At 44.2% G+C, this 22,409-nt stretch overlaps 1 protein-coding gene across 1 annotated transcript in view; it reads left to right on the top strand.

Moving 5' to 3' along the window:
- LOC118700290 (cadherin-23-like) overlaps positions 1-22,409 on the top strand; it is a 99,054-nt gene that overhangs the window by 553 nt on the left and 76,092 nt on the right. The gene's annotated exons all lie outside the window — the stretch shown is intronic.

Below are 22,409 nucleotides of genomic sequence, written 5' to 3' on the forward strand. Positions count from 1 at the left end.
CAAAGGCTTGTGGCTCAGGCTGTCTGTCTGAGCCAGCTGACTGTGATTGGCCATTAATTAGAAACAACCACATGAGCCCAATCCCAGATGCACCTGTTGCATTCCACAGCAGCAGATAACCATTGGTTACATTTTGTTCCTGAGGCCTCTCAGCTTCTCAGGAGGAAGAATCCTAAGGAAAGGATTTTCCATAAAAGATGTCTGTGACACTGCCCCAGAAGCTTCTCATCCCCAGGTTTCCATCCTCCACACTGTGCCTGTCCTTTCCAAGGCAATCATCCCTTCCAACGCTGCTGCCTTTTGCACAGGGAGATCCTTTGGCACCCAGGACAGGTCCCTGGGGTGCTGGGCCACTCAAGCTGCTGCTGGAGATAATGGTTATCAGTGTGGCACTGAGCAGGGGCTCAACCTGCCTGATCCCACAGCTGTGCCCAGGCACCTCCAGATGCAACACTGGAAGGAAAAAAGACAAAAAAAAAGATGCTGGCTCTCTGATCCCTGCCTGCTTCTGGGCTGATTAAATTGTTTCAGAGCTCGAGATCCATTGTGAAAAACTCTAAATATTTGTTTTTAAACTTTTTAAAGTTTAGTAGTAATAAAATGGTTATAAAAATAGGAATATAATTAGATTATGTTAATATATATAAATATTATAATATATATAAATATTATATATATTATTATAATAGTAATATAATAAAAATTTGGACAATTAGGATTTAAGACAATATGAGACAACAAAAACAGAGTTACAGACAGTCCAGGTACCTCTTTCTGGGCAAAATAAACCCAAAAAGGACCCTCATTAACAGAGGATTAACCCTTAAAAGCAACAGCCTGGTTTTTTTTTTATTTATATACTCCATACATGATGTATAAATTTTATTCAAAGGATTTTGTTTGGTCAGCGTCAATTTTTTTTTAATCTTAATGGCGTCTTCAGGACTGAGCAAGGAAGGAAGAATTTGATAAGAGAGCAATAAATTCTCTTTCTCTGAAAGATTTAGCAAAAAATTCTTTTCTCTGAAAGATTTAGGTTTTGTGGCTGTTATTTTGGTGCAAGTCCTCTCTTAAAAAAAGTATCTTAGTATAGTTTGTATTTTAACATTATATAATAGTGTACTTTCTATTCTAACATTTTGTTATAACCTAAAACTATATTTAACACACATACTTAAGCAAATGAATACAGCATAACTTTCTAACACAACATATATAATATTCATTTGAATATTTGCAAAAAGCCAATCAGAAAATACACATTTTCACAGTTCCAAGGGTCCCTTCCCACCCAAACCAAACCATTCTGTGAGGGGACAAGGGAGGCTGCCCATCCCTCTGCTGTGGGATTGTCTCTGCTGACCTCCAGCTGCATGTAAATAATCCCCACTGGAGGGCAAACACGGCGTGAGACAAGCGGCCAAGTTGCTGGTGGCACTTGGTCTGTGGCTGCTCACAGAACTTGGGGACCAGGTGTGTTGGCACTGACAGGGGAGCTGGTGGTTCAGAATGGTGAAAAAGCCCCACAAAGCTGCTTTTGTTGTTTATCTGGCAGAATAAGGTGAGCTGGCCAGCTCTGGAGGACCCTAAACTGCTTGGTTTGCTGGGTGTGTCGCAGACATCTTTTATGGAAAATCCTTTCCTTAGGATGTTTCCTCCTGAGAAGCTGAGAGGCCTCAGGAACAAAATGTAACCAATGGTTATCTGCTGCTGTGGAATGCAACAGGTGGGTCTGGGATTGGGCTCATGTGGTTGTTTCTAATCAATGGCCAATCACAGTCAGCTGGCTCAGACTCTCTGTCCAAGACAGAAGCCTTTGTTATCATTCCTTCCTATTCTATTCTTAGGTAGCCTTGTGATGAAATCTTTCTTCTATTCTTTTAGTATAGTTTTAATGTAATATATATCATAAAATAATAACTCAGCCTTCTGAAACATGGAGTCAGATCCTCATCTCTTCCCTCATCCTCGGACCCCTGTGAACGCTGTCACAGGTGGGTGGTTTGCCCAGTGAGCAAAGAGCTGTGGGGAGCCTGTGTGCACCAGGAAGGATTGATTTGGCCTTTTAGGAAGGGTAATTCCAGAGGGATGTGCCAGGCTCTGGCTGTGGGGAGATTACCCTGGTTTTGAACCTTCCTTGTGGCCAATGCTGAGATTCTCCCTCACTAAGGGAGGCTGTGGCCACCTCGCTTCCCTCTTCAGTGTTTATCTATCACCCAATGGCTGTTTGCTGCCTAAAACTGAATTTTCAGGGTTCTTGAGAGCTCTTGAGAGGAGCAGCCTCGTTTCTAAGCGTGTTGAGGACCCTAATGAGCAGCAATATTTGAGGAGAGCTCAGGGAGGGGATCTCAGCTCTCCCAACTCAAGCCCTTTATCTGTCATTTGAAGGCCCATTGATGAAATTACTTGTTGAGCTGCAGAAAGTACAGCATCTTTAATGAAAACTTAAGGCTAGAAAATTAGTTATTCCCAACATCAGGAAACTTAAGGTTTAAGGGAAAAAAAAAAAAAGCCCCACTCCCACCCAAACCCTTAACCCTGCATCATTAAATTAATCACTTCATCAATCACTTAAACTTTCATATCTGCTTTGCTAATAGGCAGTAACATTAATGCTCATGTTTAAGAAGGGGAAGAGGGAGAAGGAAGAAAGTATATTTGCAAAATGGACTCATTAACATGCCAGGGTAACCTTGCTCCTCATCAAACCACCCAGAGGTTTGATCTCAGCACCTTTTGAGCCCTGGCACGGTGGCCAAGCCCTTTCCAGGGAGAGGGAGAAAGATGTGGGAGCTGGGTAATGAGGGCTGGGGGGATTTTTTATGTCTGGGATGGCTTTAGCAGCATTAATTATCTGTACAGGGCTGGCTGTGCCCTGGGCCTTGTAACTCTGCAGTGCCTGGGCTCGGATGTCAGCACTGCCCCAGCTCAGGGAAATCTTCCAGGCTGATTGGAGGCATTAACATGGGTAGCAAAACTGATAAAGAGCAGTGAGTCAGGCTTAACAAAGGAAAAAAAACCCACAGGAGGGGGAAAAAAATCACATATGTATGGATAAGTGTGTATATATTCAAGCTAGGAGACATACATATATATAAAAAAATTATATATAATATATTTTTATATTTACACATAATATATTTTTCTATATTTTTATATTTATATATATCTTATATTATATATTTTTATGTATCTATATATTTATATAGTTTGTATTTCTATATACAATATATTTATATATTTTTATAATTTTATATTTATTATATATTTATATATTTTATATATTTTTATATTTTATATTTTTATATATTTTATATAAGTTTTGTATATATTTTATATAATTACATATCTATTTATATATCTATTTTTGTATGTGTGTGTGTATCTTTGTGGAGGTATTCTATTAGCCAAGGGTCCTGCCCTGTTCTGGAGGGAAACACTTGCATTTGCACACACTCATCATTTTATTTTTGGTGAGGAAGGTGAGCTGTGATTTCACTATCAGGGAAAAAAAGCCCTGATTGCAAACAGTGGTGAACATGATTGTGTATTTTGCCAGATCAGAAACGTGGTGTATTTGGGTGGCGTGAGCTTAAAAAAGAAGGAAAAAACCCCCTAACCCTAACTTCTGTATCCTCTGCTTCTAATGCTGGCACATCTGAGATCTCTGCAGTCTGGATCTGCCCCATCCCTGGCAGTGTCCAAGACCAGGCTGGACAGGGCTTGGAGCAGCCTGGGATGGTGGAAGGTGTCCCTGCCCATGGCAGGGGGTGGAAAAAGACAATTTTGAAGCTTCCTTTCAACTCTTGAAGTTCCCTTTCCATGACACCCTCAAAGACTCTTTTTATAGAATTTTCAGTCTCGTGAAGAAAACTTTCAGAGTCAATTTCTTCCTCTTAATCCTAACAGTGTCTTCAGGACTGAGCAAGGCAGGATGAAGTTAGGTTTTCTTGATAAATGAGCAATAAATTCTTTTTCTCTTAAAGATTTAGGTGTCCTGTGCCCGCTATCTCATTCCTCTCTTTTAAAAAAATTATCTTACATGGCATATTTCTATTTTAACATTATGTTGTAACCTAAAATTATATTTAACACACTACTTAAGAAAATGAATACAGCATCACTTTCTAGCAGAACACATATAAATTAATTTTAATATTTGAAAAAAGCCAATCATAAAATATGCATTTTTCACAGGTGCATTGAAGGCTTTTGAATTAACTGTAGCCACTCAGGAGGGGGGAAAGGAAGCCTTGTTGGACAACTCTGAAAACATCTGCTCTGTTTGCAGTGCTGGTCAGGGCAGTGGAAAAGCTCTGTGAGCTCCCTCTCTTAAAGATTTATTAATATTGCTGGGTACACGAGGGGGAAAGATTTCAACCACTTGACATTTAATGGTTAGTAACTCAATTTTATTCCATTCATCTGCATGGCTTTGTCAGGTGCCTGCTCTGGTATTGTATCACAGAGGCTGTCTTGCTGCCTGTGAGCAATTAGGAGGGTGATTTGGTACCTGAATCTGGAGAAACCTTTTTATTTTTCCTTTCTAATTGATTATTAGCTTAGAGGTGAGAGCTGGTGTCGTGGAACATAATATCCTTTCATAAACAGTGATGTGGTGGCTTTGCTCGCTCTGCTGTTTTGGTTTCAAGCAGTTAATTTGAAAAGAAGAGGAGGGGGGAGAAAAAGATTTTGAAATGCAGAAAGTCCAAGGGAGATGCACAATTTGGGGTATGGAGAGAAACGAGGAGCATCCTCCCAGGCAGAGATTAATGGTTGTTACTAATGATTTTGGGAAATAGAGGGGAAGGAATAAGATGTGGCAGAAGACTGTAAAATAAGTACCAGCACTGCAGAAAAGCCTGACTCTGGAAGTGCACCTTTCCCCACATGACAGCAGCATCAAATTAAACACATCCTGCTGGATAAAGCAGCATTTCCCTGCCAAGGAGCCCTGCTGTGTGTGGTGAGGCAAGAAGTGAGGGGAACACACAGAAAACACCATCCTGCCTCCACATCTCTGCCAGCAGCTTTCCTAGGGGCATGAAGGGTGGGGAAGAAAACCTGAAAAAAAAATCTTCCAGGATTTGCAAGTTGTTCTTTGCCTTGGAAAAATTGTGCTCCCATCAGTGCAGAGTGAGGAGTGAGAGCTTGCAGAGAGCTTCAGCCAGAAGTTGTTGTCCACCTGTGTAGCCATGATATTTTCTGAAAAATCCTTTCCTTAGGATTTTTCCTCCTGAGAAGCTGAGAGGCCTCAGGAACAAAATGTAACCAATGGTTATCTGCTGCTGTGGAATGCAACAGGTGCATCTGGGATTGGCTCATGTGGTTGTTTCTAATTAATGGCCAATCACAGTCAAGTTGTCCAGACTGTCTTGGTCAGTCACAAGCCTTTGTTATCATTCTTTTTCTATTCTTAGGATTTCATCAGAAGGCTAGCTTTCTTCTATTCTTTTAGTATAGTTTTAATATAATATATATCATAAAATAATAACTCAGCCTTCTGAAACATGGAGTCAGATCCTCGTCTCTTCCCTCATCCTCAGACCCCTGTGAACACGGTCACACACCTGCTTTCCCCTGAAAGAGGCAGAAATTGAGGCTCTGTATGGGGGGAAAAAAAACATTCCAAGCTGGTTTCATCACACTGCAACAGGGCGATCTGGTGGGGCCATGGAAATTGGCAGCATCCTGGAAGTTCACAGAACAGTGGCAGGAGAATGAGTTTCACTGGGGCTGGGATGCTCTACAGGCAGATGTAGGTGGGAAAGGTGTCTCCTAGGAGAGAGGGAAGGCCTCCATGGATTTTAATCCAGGAGCTTGATTTTGCATTCCAAGTTGTAAGTTGGGGGTGTAATATTTTTATTTTTATTTTGCTGGTCAGTTCATCTCAAAAGCCAAAATTGCTGTGCTTGGTGTAGGCACAATTCCACTGTAAAATCAGCTGGAATCTGTTGGAATCCATCTGGAATCTGGAATCCAGTGGTGGTAATTCCCCTTCCAGCCCCCAGAAGTAGAAGTTCAGCCCAAGACCAGCAAATTCTGGGTTTGCTCTTGATGTATCCTGCAGCCAGTGCTGCTGTCCAGGCAGGCACAGGGACAGCTTTCACTGGGATGCTGCTCCCAGGAGTGGAAAATGCTCTTTAAAAAAAGCTTTCCTGTCATAGATCTGCACACAGCCTCTTTTGAATCAGGTGCAAGGTCAATATTTGGGGTGCCCTGGCTGGAGGGGGTGACAGGGCAGTTGCTTTGCCAGGCAGAGCTCATCCCTGCTTCCCGTGACATCCATTGCCGTGTGCAAGTGGCCCCAGGTGGTTGGATAATGGCATCCTTAATTGTGCTCTGAAGGAGATTAACTTCTTATCTGGCAGCCTGACATCTTTATTGTTATTAATGTGTGAATAATGCACTGTGCTGGGGTTTTTATGCATAACTTTGGTAGCAAATGTTTTCCTTTTGCTTACTGGTGTCTGCTGCTCTGCCACCGTGGGATTCCCAAGGGTGGGGAATCCCAGAGGTCAAGGAATGCTGCTCCTATTCCTTTCCTTATTAAATGGTCACTGCCTTTGCCCTGCAGCTCTTCCTCTTTATTTCTTCTGTGAATAGAGGTGGTGGGGAGCAATTCCTCCGCTGGCTCTGGAGTTTGTTGGGACATGGAGGACTTGGGACCAGCAGTCAGATGGGGGTTGGGATTTTGGGGTGCAGACAGGGATGGGGAGGCTTGGGATGCTGCCAGGCATGGGTGCAGGTGTCCGTGGGGCTGAGGGTGCTCTGGCAGGGGCTGGATGTGTCCCTTGGTGCTGATAGGGAAGGGGAAGGGAGCTGTGGAGGGTGGGAGGCAGCTGCAATCTGTCGACTCCACGAGAAGCAGTTTCTGTGATGTAACTTGCTATTGAACAGGATAACAAGGTCAATAATGCCTTTGCCTGGGAGAGCTTCAGCCAACACTTCTATCAAAACCAATATTAATTTTCACTAATTAGGAGCTGCAGCTAATGAGTGTCACAGCTAATTTCCCTCATCCATAACGAGGGAGAGGAGGGGGTCAGGCGCCTGGGATCAGAGCCTGCAGATCTGCCTCCTCTCTGCTCCCCCTTTCCTCCTGGCCCAACATGTGTTTGTCACCTGGGTGTTTTCTGTCTGCAGGGATGGCAATGTGTGTGTGGAGCAATGGAATGTGTGGCAATGTGTGTGTGGAGCACAGGAATGCTTTGGGAAGGCAGGGATGGGGAGATGCACTGTGCAGCAGGTGTTGGCTGCTCCAGTGAGGGGAGGGAAAAAGAGCTTGCAAAGATGTGCAAGGGAAGTTTTGGGAGAGGAAAGGATGGCTGTTGTCCTGAAGGGGAAGGTGGAGTGGAGTGTTTGCTCTTGAAACTTTAATTTCAGAATTTATTGTGTGTTTTATTATCCCTGTTCCCTTCCATACATTTTACCTACTCAAATCAGCCTGGAAGGCACCAAACAATGAAGCAGTGAGTCTGTCACCATCCATAGTCTTGTGACTCACTCTAGGGGGGTCTTTCTTGTCTTTGATCCTGGGATAAGCTGGACAAGTGTTGCAAATGTTTGTGGGGGTTGAATTTTTGTCTGCAGATACCTTTGGTGCTGTGCAGGTCATCTTCCCACACAGGTCACAGGCAGGAGCATTGTCACAGACATATTTTATGAAAAATCCTTTTGCTAGAATTTTTTTTCTCCTGAGAAGCTGAGAAGCCTCAGAGAAAAAGAAAAACAATGATTATCTGCTGCTGTGGAATGCAACAGGTGCATCTGGGATTGGTCCACTTTGATTGTTTCTAATTAATGGCCAATCACAGCCCAGCTGGCTCGGACTCTCTGGTCAGTCACAAGATTTTATTATCATTCCATTCCTTTCTTTTCCTTTCAAGTCTTCTGATGAAATCCTTTCTTCTATTCTTTAGAGTAATTTTAATATATAATTTTCTTTTAATATAATATATATCATAAAATAATAAATCAGCCTTCTGAAACATGGAGTCAGATCCTCATCTCTTCCCTCGTCCTGGGACCCCTGTGAACACCACAACAGAGCATTCCATGGATGTTGCCAAGAGAAAGCAAATTCCTGATTTGGAATTATCCCTGTTTGGCTTGTAAACTTGGTCTGATGGCTCAGACAAGGGGAGAAAGGGCACAGTGAACATGAAACATCTCTGAAATATCTTTATAGTCTGCACTTTGCAAACAAGCCAGAGTCTCAGAATTATCCACAGGGATTATTGCCTTAAATAAGAATACACCAGGGAAATCTGTGGGCTGCTGTCAGACAGCTCGTGGTTAGGGATGGCTGGAATTGACTGAATAAATGATTCACTGGTTTTATTCACTGGTGGTGCCCTGAGTGTAAACCCCAGGAGCCGTCCCTGTCGGAATTGATCTGTTCTGTGAGCAGCACGTGCACCACCAGCCCATCCTGATGTGTTGCAGGACAGCTTTTGCCTCATCCAAGGGATCTTCCCTCACAGACACCCTATTTTTTGGGGTGTCTGGGGCGTTGAGAAAGGGGCTTGACAGAGAAGAGCCTCTCCTGGAAAGCAGCTGATCCCAGAGCATCCTTTTGGGGCATCCCAAGGTGTGGGGTCCAGGTGGGAGCTGCTCGTGGTCCTGGCTCTCATCCATGTCCATGGTGGGCTGTGCCTCCTGGTTTGTTCTCCAGCTGCCCAGCTAATCCTGCTTGGGGCAGGTTTATTTGATTTATTTTTCCTTTAGCTGTTGGTCTGGAATTGCCATCCAGCCCAAAGCAGCTCCTGGAAGTTGTTTTCCCTCTGCCTGCTCCAGGACTCACTGCACCCTTACATGTCTTGAGTTGTTATTCCTCAGCAGCTCCTCCTGTGTCTGTCATCAACCACAGTGGGGAGGGGAGAATAGATAAAGATTAATAATGATTATTTATAATTTATTTATTATAGAATAAATAAATATTTATAATTTATAATTCTAAATATATATATTTATTATATATAATTCTAAAAAAGATATATTTATTAGCTATAATTCTAAATAAATATATATTCATTATTGCAGAATTGATTATTACATAATAAATATTTATTTTATAATGCATTAGTATACAATAAATACATATAAATAAATATTAAAAATATATAAAATATATATAATAAAAATATAGTATATATATTTCTAAAGATAGTATATATGTTTCTAAATAGAAATAGATATAAATATATATTATATAATATAACTATATATATTATATAATATGAAAATATATTATATAATATGACTATATATTTTATATATATTATAGATTCTATTATATATATTATAGATTCTATTTTATTTTTATATATATATGTATAATATTATTTATTTTATATATATATATATATATATATATATATATATATATATATATAAAATATACAGGAGAAATTTGTTCCCTGAGGCTGCTCCCATTACCTGAGGGCCATCCCATCCCCTACTTTCCCTTTGGTGGGGGCCAAGGTGGCTGAGAAAGTTTCTTGGAGCTCAGTGCCCAGGGAAAAGCGACCTTCAGGCAGAGTTCTTGGGGGGAAAAGCTCCCCCAGGCGTGACAGATTTGGCTGTAAATCTCCAGCTGAATGCCCAGGTTCCCAAGGTCTGTCATCCTGCCTGGCATGTGAGCTGCTCAGAAACAGCCTGCAGGCTCATCAGTCATTTGGGAGCCTGTGGCCATGCCTGTGAGGGGACACCAGGGACAGATGGGACAACAAACTCATCCCACAGCCATCCCAAAACCTGAGGAACCTGGGATTATGTCTCAGCAAGAGGTGGAGCTCAAAGAGAAGCAGGGGTTTTGTATGAGAAATACCTGGGGTGATGGAGGACCCCCAGGGTCTCTCTTTTCTCCTCTTTTTTTCCTTATGGAAAGAGTCAAACTGGTTTTAAAGCAGATTCTTCATGAGTATCTCTTATTGGTACAGGTATTAAGTTGGTTATGAATTTCTTGCACTTTCACTCCTAGGAAAATCCTTCCCTTATTCCTTTTGCATTCACTCTTGATTGATAAGGTTTATTATCACTCTTTAATAACCACAGATACAATCTCAGCCCAAATTTGAGGAATTTATGGGAGTTGCTAGGCCAGGGTATCTGCATCCTGCCAAGGACAAGGGCTAGAATAAATGACAACCTTTAAAAAAGAGGTTTTTTAAAAAAAAAAAAATAAGAATGGCTCTCTTTTAATGGGAAGGAGGAAAAAAGGTGCATTTCTTTCTGATGGCAGCTCACAAAGCAACACTGCGTGGAAGTGCCTGTCTGGTTGGACTGGTGGAATGAATTTATTTGGGGTTTTTTGGTTTTTTTTTGAGGTTTTTAGCTGTGTTTCATCCCATGGGGATTGGCAGCCTCTGGGGTCTCTCATCTCTCAGCTGTGATGCACCAAGACTCTTTTAGGAGATCCATAAGGTCCTTCAGTGGGGCCAAGGGGCTGGTGTGGATTCAGTCTGGAAATCACTTTTGGGTGAAAGAGGAGGGTGGGTTTTCTTCATCCAAGAAATGGTTCAATGACACAGGAAAGGTTCAGCTCTACAAGAGGCTGGGTTTGCATGGGAGTTGGGGCTGCAGCAAAATGGATGTGTGTGACATCTGTTGGGTGACAGGAGTCTCTGATGTGTACCTGTGGCAGGGAGATGCTGAATTTGGTGGTCAATACCCATTTCTCCCCCAATCAGGGCTTCAGGAGAAAGAGAAGCTGTGAAAGTCTTCACTCTGAGCAATTGAAAGAAAAAAAGCCTAAAACTGGGACTTACTGGATCACTTTTCTCTTCATAAATTTCCACTTTTAGAACAGTCTGTGAAACCTCAGTGATTGCTTTCTTTTTGCTTTCAAACAAGCCAGCAGCTGGGATGGAGCGTGGAGTTTTGTGTTCAGTTTGGATTTTTAGATGTGATTTGCTTTTCCATGTGACTGAGGGAGGTTTTTTTTTGAGCACTGGCTGATGTGGACACTGTGTAAGGAGGGGTGTGCAGGCTCAGCCACCCCTTGCAGCTCTGACCCAGCCTGCAGAAAGAGCAGCCAGGCTCTCACAGGTCACCTTGGTCAAGGGAATCATAGAATCCTAAAATGGTTTGGGTCAGATCATCTCATTTCAAGCAGGAATCCACTGCCCCAACCTGGCCTTGGGCACTTCCAGGGGTCCAGGGGCAGCTCTGGGCAGCTGTGTCAGGGCTTCCCCACCCTCACAGGGAAGAATTTCTTCCCAATATCCCATCCAGCCCTGCCCCCTGGCATTTTAAAGCCATTTCCCCTTGTCTGAGCTGCTCCTGTGAAGAGGAGGATTTGTGATTTCAGACATGTCACAGCCACTGCATAACCCACAATTTGTAGCACCCTGTCCTGGAGGAGTCTGGGCTCGTGTCACACCCAAGGGATTGCATCAGTCTTGGAAATAACCCTCCACTGCCTCCCTTGCACCCTGCTCTCTCTTGCTGCTCTGGTCAAACTCTGCAGGAAATGTTTCCTGGAGCTCTGAGACCAAGGGGGCACCTAGGCAGGGAGCATCCTGAATCAGGAGCCCTGTGGATTCTTGTAAGGTGCTGTGGAAGCGACTGAGAGATGTTTTTGAGGGTGTTTTGCCTAAAGTCAATTAATTCTGGTGTTCAACCCTGCTCTTGTTCTCTCTGTGACAATTTCTGCACTGTTACATGTATGTAAAACCTTAGAAAAGCCTTATAAAATTAGAGCTTGCTATTTCAGCTAAGCTAGCAACTAGCCTGAGAAGTTCCTGTGAGAAAAGAATCATAAGAATAAAAATCAATCTATTCTGTGAGAAAACAGTTTGCACCTATATTAATAAAAAGTCTATCCAGTGAGAAATAGTGGGGAAAAAAATAAAAGTAAACGTTTGTGACCGTGTTCACAGGGGTTTTTGGTTGAGGGAAGAGACGAGGATCTGACTCCATGTTTCAGAAAGGCTGATTTATTATTTTATCATATATATTATATTAAAACTATACTAAAAGAATAGAAGAAAGGATTTCATCACAAGGCTACCTAAGAATAGAATAGGAAGGAATGATAACAAAGGCTCTCTGAGCCAGCTGACTGTGATTGGCCATTAATTAGAAACAACCAGATGAGACCAATCCCAGAAGCACCTGTTGCATTCCACAGCAGCAGATAACCATTGTTTGCATTTTGTTCCTGAGGCCTCTCAGGAGGAAAAATCCTAAGGAAAGGATTTTCCATAAAAGATGTCTGTGACAGTTGAGTGCTTTTTTTTGGGGAGCTGAGGCAGGCTGGATGCTGTGTGCTTGTGTGAGGATGTGTTTTTGTGCAGGTGCCTCCACAACCCCTTGGAAAGCTCTTTCCAGAGGCAGATTACATTCCATCAAACTGCAAAGGCATTCCCACCTGACCACGGTGACCATTTTTGTGGGGTGAGCTGCCAGTTGCCAGCACTCAGAGCGACAGTTGGAGGAGCAATTAGTGAGAAATCCTGGGCCTGAAATATGTTTTTAATAAACCATTCACTGGATATATTCAAATAACAAATAGATTCCTGCAAAGCCGAGTCTATTTGCAGACAACTGGCAAATGAGAAAGGCTAAATTAATTGAATGCTCCAGCCACTGGGGATAATGGTCCAGCTGTAACAGAGCTCTCCAGATGTTTGTTTGCAGAAGAGTGCGCTTTCATAGGAAAAGAAAAAACACTCGTGGGTGTATTAACTCAGAAACAAGTTTACAGCTGTGTGCTCGCATGCTCTACCTCGCTCTCCCACCAGCCACTGTGGAGCTCTGTTCCAAGGTTTCCTCTTGCAATAAACAGCCTCTTTATTTCTCACTCATTGTCCTCTTGGCCATGTTTAGACATCTGTGACGTGCAGAGTGAGGCAATGGCCCTGTGAAAGCCTCCTGGGCTTCAGCAGAGCTCAGCCCTGCTGTGCTCCAGGTTGCAAGTACGGCTGGACCGCTGCTGCTTGCAGCTCAGGCTGCTGGGCTTTGGCTTCTCCCTGGTTTTGGGGTGGGTTTGCTGCACAGGACCAGAGATTGGGAGCTCACAGGGGTGAGTGGGAGAGCCTTGGGTTAGGTTTAATTCCATCCAAAGACTGGAGCTTTGCCCAACTTTTCCCAGAGGAGCTGGGCTTGGTCAGCACACTGGAGTCACCAGCTCCCCATCAATTTCCCTGGGCCTTGTTTTGTTCCTGTTTGGTTTTGGGGTGCATTTGCTGCACAGGACCATAGATTGGGAGCTGTATGTGGCTGGTGGGAGCTCACAGAGATGAGTGGGAGAGCCTTGGGTTAGGTTTAATTCTATCTAAAGACTGGAGCTTTGCCCAGCCTCTCTAAGAGGAGCTTGGCTTTATCAGCACTTTGGAGCCACCAGTGCAGTGCTCCCCATCCATTTCCCTTTGTTCCAGTTTGGCTTTTCCCTGGTTTTGGGGTGGGTTTGCTGCACAGAACCGGAGACTGGGAGCTGTAAGAGGTGGGTGGGAGCTCAGAGGGGTGAGTGGGAGAGCCTTGGGTTATGTTTAATTCCACCTAAAGACTGGATCTTTGCCTGACTTCTCCTGGAGGAGCTGGGCTTTATCAGCACAGCGGAATTGTCAGTGCAGCACTCTCCATCCATTTCCCTGGGCCTTGTTTTGTTCCTGTTTGGCTTTTCTCTGGTTTTGGGGTGGGTTTGCTGCACAGGACCATAGATTGGGAGCTGTATGTGGCTGGTGGGAGCTCACAGGGGTGAGTGGGAGAGCCTTGGGTTAGGTTTAATTCCACCTAAAGTCTGGAGCTTTGCCCGACTTCTCCCGGAGGAGCTCGGCTTTATCAGCACACTGGAGCCATCAGTGCAGCGCTCCCCATCCATTTCCCTGGGCCCTGTTTTGTTCCTGTTGTTGAACAGGCCAAGCTGGCTGTGGAGCCCTGTAGCTGAGGTGCTCCATTACTTACAGGGAGGGGACAATGGGACGTGGGGCTGCTCTTCAATGTCTCGGCACGTCGGCCTCATTAATAACCAGCGGCTCCTAAATAGCCTCATTCATCAACAAGCAATTTACTGCGTGCCCTGGCGGGGCTGCAGATAAGCTCCTGCCTCACACACCACCTGCCAAGGGTCCCCCCACCTCCTCTGTGGCATTTCAGAGGGACAAAGAGGGAGGCATGGGAGGAAATTCTCTGTCTGAGCTGTCGCCAGCCCCAGGAGCTGAGTTGTGTCTGCAGGAGCTGGGTTGATGGGCTGCATGTGTTTGTCATCTTTGAGGAGAGACTTCCAAGGTCCTCTTGGTTGTCTCAAAGGTTTTGTTGCTTTCATTGTGGCTGTCCCATCCCTGGAAGTGTCCAAGGCCAGGTTGGACAGGGCTTGGAGCAATTTGGGATAGTGGAAGGTGTCCCTGCCCATGGCAGGGAGGTTGGAATAAAATGGTCTGTAAGGTCCCTTGCAACTCAAATCCCGCCACAACTCTGTGATCCAAGGAGGAAGATGTAGGGGGATAGAATATAAGGAAATAAAGATAGTGTAGAAAGTAATCTTACCCCTAAGGAGTTGCAGCTGGGCCAATTATCAAAGATTAGGACAGGCCTGGCTTTACCAGGCACAGCTGTGACCAGTGAGACGAAGATGCTATAGAAGAGTGGGGTGGTGTTGAGAAGGGAACTGGAGTCAGTGGCTGCTCTGTGAGGAAGGAAGAGCCAGGGCTCTGAGGAGATGCCCATGAGAAACACCAAGAAGGTGTGAAACTTTTGAGATAAGGATACAACAGCATGGAACCCCTGCAATAAGATGACAACAGGAGGAGGAAATGTAACCTTCCCAAAACTGGCTGCCTCGTGTTTCTGATTCCTGCCCCGTTGCTCAAGCCCTGCTTTTACTGCAGCCGTATCTTGGAGATCAGGAGGTACTAACTCAGCTCAGGAGAGATAAATCAGAAAGGGATTTCACTGCATCTCCGTTATAACGAGGCAGAATTCATCACCCAGTGCATGTTTTGAAACCTCAGAGAGTTACGGTGACAGCCCAAGGCCGGTTCACCAGTGGAGCTGAGATCTGCAGACAAAACCTGACCGCTGGCTCCATTTCCTCTGCCTTGGGGATGCTAGGGAAATTAATCCACAAACACCAGAGGTTTACATCCAAAAAGGACACAGAGGAGTCCTTTTTTGGCTTTATTTGAATAAAGGGAGAGGCCATGGGGCATTCCCTGGGGTCTCTTGAATTTTTGGAGGACTCAGCCTCCTTTTTATTCCAATTTCCCACATTTCCCTTCTCTCTTTCCCCATGGATGAGGTGCTTGAGAGGTTCAGACTTCCCAAAACACCTGATCCCAAAGATTTCCCTCTAATGTACAACCCTCCCTTTTAATTTTAATGCTTATGGAATTTAGGGTTTTTCTTCCCCATTGTTTCTTTCATCTTTTAATGTCTAATTTCATTGATCAGCAAACCCAAAGTTTATTTGTACAAGCAAATCTCTTTTTCCATTCATCAATCAGTGGAACCCTTCCCATGGGTTATTTTATCTCCCAGTGCTGGTTTTATCCACCAGCAGTGCTAGTTTTATCTACCACAGCTTGCTTGTAAAGACAAACCCACAATTCCTCTCAGGAATTGGATGCTGGTAGCCAATCCAACTTTGGAGCAAAACACCCCGTTTTGGTGTTTTATTTGGGCTGAGCATGGCTGGATTTTTGTTCCCCTGAGCCATTCAGAGAGCAGAGCAGCTGGGCAGAAGCTGTAGCACGAGGAGGGTTTGTATTCCCTGTGAGGCTGAGAGCTTTGGGGATGGCTCAGCTTTTGTGAGGCGCAGATGAGATTTCAAACGAGACGTGAATGAATCCACTTCCTTCGCACAAGTGGAATTTGCTGACATGTTTGGTTTGTTGTTGGCTTTTCTTTTCTTTCCTCTCTCCCCCATTCATATTGATCAGCTCCTCAGCTTGACAGGGCTGCTGGTGGAGGAAACAGTTCAGCAGAGGGACTTTCTGCAGGGCCTGCTGCAATGGGAAAAGGGGTAATGGCTTTAAGCTGGAAGAAAGTTGATTTAAATTAAGTGTAAGCAAGGATGTTTTTGTCAGTGAGTGTGGTAGAGCATCTTGTTTTAGTGCTTTATCCCTAGGTCCCTAGGGTGGACCAGGCTCTGATGAACCTGCTCAGGTTGAAGATGTCCCTTGGCAGGAGGTTTGGGTTTGAAGGCCTTTAGAAGTCCCTAGGAGCCCACAGCATCCTGTGAGTTCTCCATTAGCATTGCTGATGTGCCTGCCTTACAATTCTAGGGGTGTCTGACACCCCAGAGGTGTCCAGCAGTCCTTGGGCACTGCAACCTAATGATCTTTATCTCCCACCTCATATTAATTGCAGAGCAGCTTCTCTGTTCTAATTAACACGGAGCTACGTTACCTTGCCTGGCTAAAATGCAAAACACCGCGCGTGTCACCTTACTCATAAATCATTTATTTACACCAAAGTAGCAAAGCACCTCATTAAATCCATTTCTGGGGTTCTGTTCTTCTCCTGTTTGCCCTGGTGGTTTTTCTAGAAAGTGAGATAAGGCCAAAGAGAAGCACTGAGCCTCAAGGGCTGCATCTTCTGGTCTCTGCCTTCCCGGTTTCTGTGCTCAGTGGGAGTGGGCAGTGGGTGTGTGCCCCTGTTTTCCCAAACTGAGACCTGTGACAGGGTTTCCTTTGGTCTAAATTAGTTAAAAAATGAATGTTTTTGGAGAGAATTGGTTAGTTTAAAAAATGAAGATTTTTGTAGGGAGCTGGGTAGAAGATCTAAGTTAGTTAAAAAAATGAACATTTTTGGAGGCAGTTGGGTAGAAGGTCTAGGTTAGTTTAAAAAATGTCGATTTTTGGAGAGAACTGGGTAGAAGGTCTAGGTTAGTTTAAAAAATGCAGATTTTTGGAGGGAGTTGGGTAGAAGGTCTAGGTTAGTTTAAAAAATGAACATTTTTGGAGGGAGTTGGGTAGAAGGTCTAAGTTAGTTTAAAAAATGAACATTTTTGGAGGGGGTTGGGTAGAAGGTCTAAGTTAGTTTAAAAAATGAAGATTTTGGAGGCAGTTGGGTAGAAGGTCTAGGTTAGTTTAAAAAATGAACATTTTTGGAGGGAGTTGGGAAGAGGACAGGAAGGAACAAAGGCAACACCCCTTGTTCTTTCTGGGCTGTTCAAAAGTTAATTAGAAAAGGATATTGTATGGATTTAGGGTTTCAGCTTTGTGTCAGATGTGTTAATCAGGGTTGCATTAGCCAGGCTTTCCTGGATTCCTCTGATATTTAGGTTTTTTCCAGGATTCCCCTGATATTTGGGTTTTTTTTTCCAGGATTCTCCCCATATTTAGATTTTCTTCCAGGATTCCCCCAATATTAAGTTTTTTTCCAGGATTCCCCTGACATTTAGGGTTTTTCCAAGATTCCTCTGACATTTAGGGTTTTTCCAGGATTCCCCCGACATTTAGGGGTTTTTCCAGGATTCCTCTGATATTTAGGGTTTTTCCAGGCTTCCCTTTCCCAGCCTGCTGGGAGGGGTGTGGGTACTGCTGGAGATCTCAGTCTGATTTCCAGCTGGCAGTGCTCAGGAATGAAATACATTTTCCTGCTTGAATTGGAAGTGGTCCTGCCTCTTTTGGACCATCTTGGCTATGCCCCTAAGGATTGCCCTGTCTTCAGGAAAATTCAGGATTTGTAAGGTGCTAGACCTGAGTTGATGGGCCATCTTATGCATTTACAGCTGTGCCATAAAAAATGAAATTAATCCCATGGGCTTTCCCCCTTAATGACCCCATGATGCTCAGTGCTAATGCTTCCCTCCCTCCCACCTTTTGTATTTATTCTCCAAGTTTACCAAACACGGACTTTCAACTCCGGGAAGTGTAAATACTTTAATTTCCCAATTCCCTGCTGCTCTTCTTGTTCTCTGACCCTTCACAGGCAAAGGTGTGAGTGAACCACCAGTTAATTTCCTTTAAAATGAGTGTTTTGTATGGTTGGTTCACCTGGTGGTAACAGGATCCCATCCAGACTGGAGCCAGCTCCTCTCCTTCCCCCTGCTGTTGTGGGCATGAGGAGAGGACAGATATCAATAAAAGTCAATGAGACTTTCTGACAGAGCAGCTTCTGCAAGGAAACTTTTTTTTTTTTTTTAAAAAAAAGGGTAAAAACAATGGATGGAGGAGAATTTGCATAAAACTCATTAGGAAAAAAGTACAAGTTTCATAAATCTTGTGATAAATTAATGCTATATGGTTCCGAACATGATGTATTAATTTTAGGATCAAATGAATGGGTCTGTGATCATTCTTGGTAATTATGAGGCACCCAGGCAGTTTGGAGAGGAAATTATTTTTAAGGGTATTTTTTTTAAGTGCTAGAACCCTTTTTTTCACCAGAAATATCTTAACAGACCCAAACCCCTCCTTTTACATGTGCTCCTTTTCTTATCTCCTGGGTGTTTTGGTGTTTTATTTGATTTTATTGACTTCCCTCTTTCATGCTGGGGCAGCCTATTCCTTCCCAGACAAAAGGAGACAAAAGCCCTTTCAGTTTTCAAAAATTCTCCATGTACTCCATGATCCCAGGGGTTTGTAGTGAGGGGAAGGCAGGAATTGCTGGATCCCAGCTGGAGCAGCCAGGGAGAAAATACCTGGGGTGCTGCTGGTCAGGGAATTGCCCAGGGATGAGCATTTTGTGATTCTCTTTTTTCCAAGCAGGTTTGGAGGCACTGCAGCAATGCTAAAGGTCCATCAGTGATTTTGGCAGTGTGAGAAATGATCCTCACTTCCAAAAGAATTTTAAAGGTTTATTAAAACCTTATCAAAAATGCAACAGAAGACTGAATAGAGAAAATATTACGGCAGTGGGAGCAGAGGATTTTTTTTTCCCACTATGTGCTCATCCACACAATGAAGATTTCACCTTTTAACCCTTTATCCCCTCTCAAAGTTCTGTCCAGTGATGGAGTTTTACTTCCTTAAATCATGGTTGGAGGTCAGGTGCTGCCATAGTGACAAATCAAATGTCCTCCCAAATGTCCCAAACCCAGGCCACCCCCTGATAACAGCACAGGAGAGGTAAAACATAATTATAAACCATTAAAACTTCTATTAACATATATACACATGATATTTGCCTTTTAACTGTGAGAGTCAGCCATGGCATGACCCATCTATCCCACAGGGAAGGCCTGTGGGGTTTGTAGTGAGGGGAAGGCAGGAATTGCTGGATCCCAGCTGGAGCAGGCAGGGAGAAAGCACCTGGGGTGCTGCTGGTCAGGGAATTGCCCAGGGATGAGCATTTTGTGATTCTCTTTTTTCCCAGCAGGTTTGGAGATACCACAGTGTCACCCTGATTTTTTAAGATTTTCTAAGCCTTCTGATGTTTGCATTCTTGTAACAAACTTTCTCACACACTTTCTGTAAATAATTTATTGTTTTGCATTCTTTCATGGAAGAAGAGAAATTTGGTGGACTGTTGGTTTGTCCAGTGTCATTGGAGACGTGGCACTGTCACCCTCCAGTCCACTGTCACTTTTAGAAATCTATAAATGTTGGAGTCAGAAAATAAAAAGTCCCTTTTTACCTTAGAAAAAACGAGTCCACGTCGTGTTGTTCCATGTCCTGAAGTGACACCACAGCAATGCTAAGGGGCATCTGTGATTTTGGCAGCAACAGCCCAGCCTGGCTGGAGAGTTTTGGTTGATAAACCCCTGTGTCCAGCCCAGGGAGGTGCCAGGGAGTGAGCACAGGGATGTCATTCCAGGGATGTCATCTCCATCCATGGAATCCTGGGATGGTTTGGGTTGGAAGAGACCTTAAAGATCCAGTTCCACCCCTGCCATGGGCAGGGACACCTCCCACTGTCCCAGTTTGCTCCAAGCCCTGTCCAACCTGGCCTTGGGCACTGCCAGGGATCCAGGGGCAGCCACAGCTGCTCTGTGCCAGGGTCTGCCCACCCTCACAGGGAAGAATTCCTTCCCAATATCCCATCTAAATCAGTGAGAAGCCATTCTCCCCTGCCCTGTACCTCCATGCCCTTGTCCAAAGTCCCCCTCCAGCTCTCTTGGAGCTTCTTCAGGCCCTGGAAAGGACTCTAAAGTCTTCCTGAAGCTTCTCCTCTCTAGGCTGAGCAGCCCCAACTCCCTCAGCTTTTCCATGCCCTGCAGAGACACAGCTCCAGCACGAAGCCAAGTGTTTAAAAGTGAGTTTGGAGAGCTTGTGAGGTACCTGTGCTGCTTTGAGACCTGCTAAAAGTGGATTTCCAGAGCCTGTGTGATACCTGTGCTGCTTTAATTTCTGCTAAAGGTGTGTTTGGAGAGCCTGTGTGGTACCTGTGCTGCTTTAATTTCTGCTAAAGGTGGGTTTGGAGAGCTTGTGTGATACCTGTGCTGCTTTAAGACCTGCTAAAGGTGGGTTTGGAGAGCTTGTGTGGTACCTGTGCTGCTTTAATTTCTGCTAAAGGTGGGTTTGGAGAGCTTGTGTGGTACCTGTGCTGCTTTAAGACCTGCTAAAGGCTGATGGAGGGCACTAACTCTGTCTTCACCATGGACATAGATGTTGATTTTAATGGGGAGGATGCCAGCAGCCAGGGGCTGCATGCACAGCATCTGTCAGGAGAGCCTCAGGAGTTCTGTTCATTTTAATGATAATGTGAAGGAATTTCAATGTGCCATTGATATTTTTGTGATTTTCCTCTCCTCATTTGTGGTGTAGAGTTAAGCAAAGTGATCAGTTCTGAGCAAACCAGAGGAGCTCTCTGTAAATGCTCAGCTCTTCTTTGCTGCTGCTCTGTCTTAAATAGCTTTAAAAGCCCTTTGAAACAGCTTTAAACACTTTTTGCACACCTCTGAGAGCTGGGGGTGGGCAGGCAGTGCCTCTCTCTGAGGTTTACCCACTGGCTGTCAGCTCTGCTTATGGATTCTGCCTCCACACTGAGTCCCCACTTAAATAACCAAACACAGCAGAGAAATTACAGGCTCTGTCTCAGAGCATCTGAGGAGCCAGGAGAAACTCTTCTGCTGTGCTTTTCACTTCCCAGCTTGACAAACTCCCTCAGAAATGGTTTTGACTGCACAGATTTGTTTTCCCTCTTTCCTGTCACCTCCGTGTTTGGCTCCTTTCCCTCCCATACATGACAGCAGCTCGTGGTTCCTGGACCAGCTGGTCCAAGGCTTTTTCTTCACACTATTAGTGAAAAAAAAAAATCTTTTTTTCATTTATTTATTGTGAAAGCCTTTTTAAAGAGGTGCTGGTGTCTGGCTGGCTCTGCAGTGCTGGAGCTGGAGAGGAGGAGCTGGTGCTCCCCATCAGCAGCTGGAAAGAGAAATGTGTAACACTGAGCTCAAATTGAATTTTAGGAGTGGAAACTTCCCTGGCCAAGTCCTTCTGGAAAGTTTTGGCTCAAGTGGTCGAGCCTGTTGTGAGAAGGAGGTCAGGGAGGATCTGTTGAGGTTGTGCTTATGGAATGAGCTACCAGACACCTGCTTTGGGAGAGAGCCTTGGGATCAGGGGATTTGCTGTTCTGGTTCACCCAGGAAGTGCAGGAATGGAGGTGGAGAGACCCTGGTGAGAAATGATCCTCACTTCCAAAAAAATTCAAAGGCTTATTAAAACCTTATCAAAATCACAACAGAAGACTGAACAGAGAAAATATTACAGTGCTGGGAGCAGAGGATTTTTTTTCCTACCATGTGCTCACCCACACAATGGAGGTTTTGCCTTTTAATCCTATTGCCCCTCACAAAGTTCTGTCCAGTGATGGAATTTTAATTCCTTAAATCTTGACAGGACATCAGCTGTAGCCATAGTGACAAACCAAATGTCCTCCCAAATGTCCCAAACCCAGGCCACCCCCTGATAACAGCACAAGGGAGGTAAAACATGACTGTAAGTCTATAAAACTTAACATACATACAGGATATTTGCCTTTTAATTGTGAGAGCCAACCATGGCATGACTCATCGATCACATTTGGGATCAGGGCAGCAGTGGCTCACTGTGGAGCTGGGAAGTGCCTTTAGGTGCCTCTGAGTGTAGCTGGGTGATATTGGCCAGGGTTTAAGCTCAGCAAGGTGGTGTGGCAGGAGATTTGCAGTTCTGGTTCAGCCAGGGAGTGCAGAAATGGAGGTGGAGAGACCCTGGTGAGAAATGATCCTCAAAAAATTTCAAAAAAAAATCCAAAAAATGTCAAAGGTTTATTAAAACCTTATCCAAAAATACAACAGAAGACTGAATAGAGAAAATATTACAGCAGTGGGAGGCAGAGGAAGCCTCATTCCAAACATGGGAGCAGCTCCCACTTCCTGTGACCTCCTGCCTGAAACTAGATTTTAGATTTTACTTTACTTCCTTAGCCAGGGAGTCACCATCCTTTTCTTTCACCCTCATTGCTCAGAGATTGCTGAGCAGCGCAGAAATATTGGCATTTCATCTTTCCTTTTCAAAATCTTGGGGAAAGCATCTCCA

The sequence above is a fragment of the Molothrus ater genome, chromosome 8 (genome assembly GCF_012460135.2).
Source record: "Molothrus ater isolate BHLD 08-10-18 breed brown headed cowbird chromosome 8, BPBGC_Mater_1.1, whole genome shotgun sequence".
Taxonomy (NCBI): Eukaryota; Metazoa; Chordata; class Aves; order Passeriformes; family Icteridae; genus Molothrus; species Molothrus ater.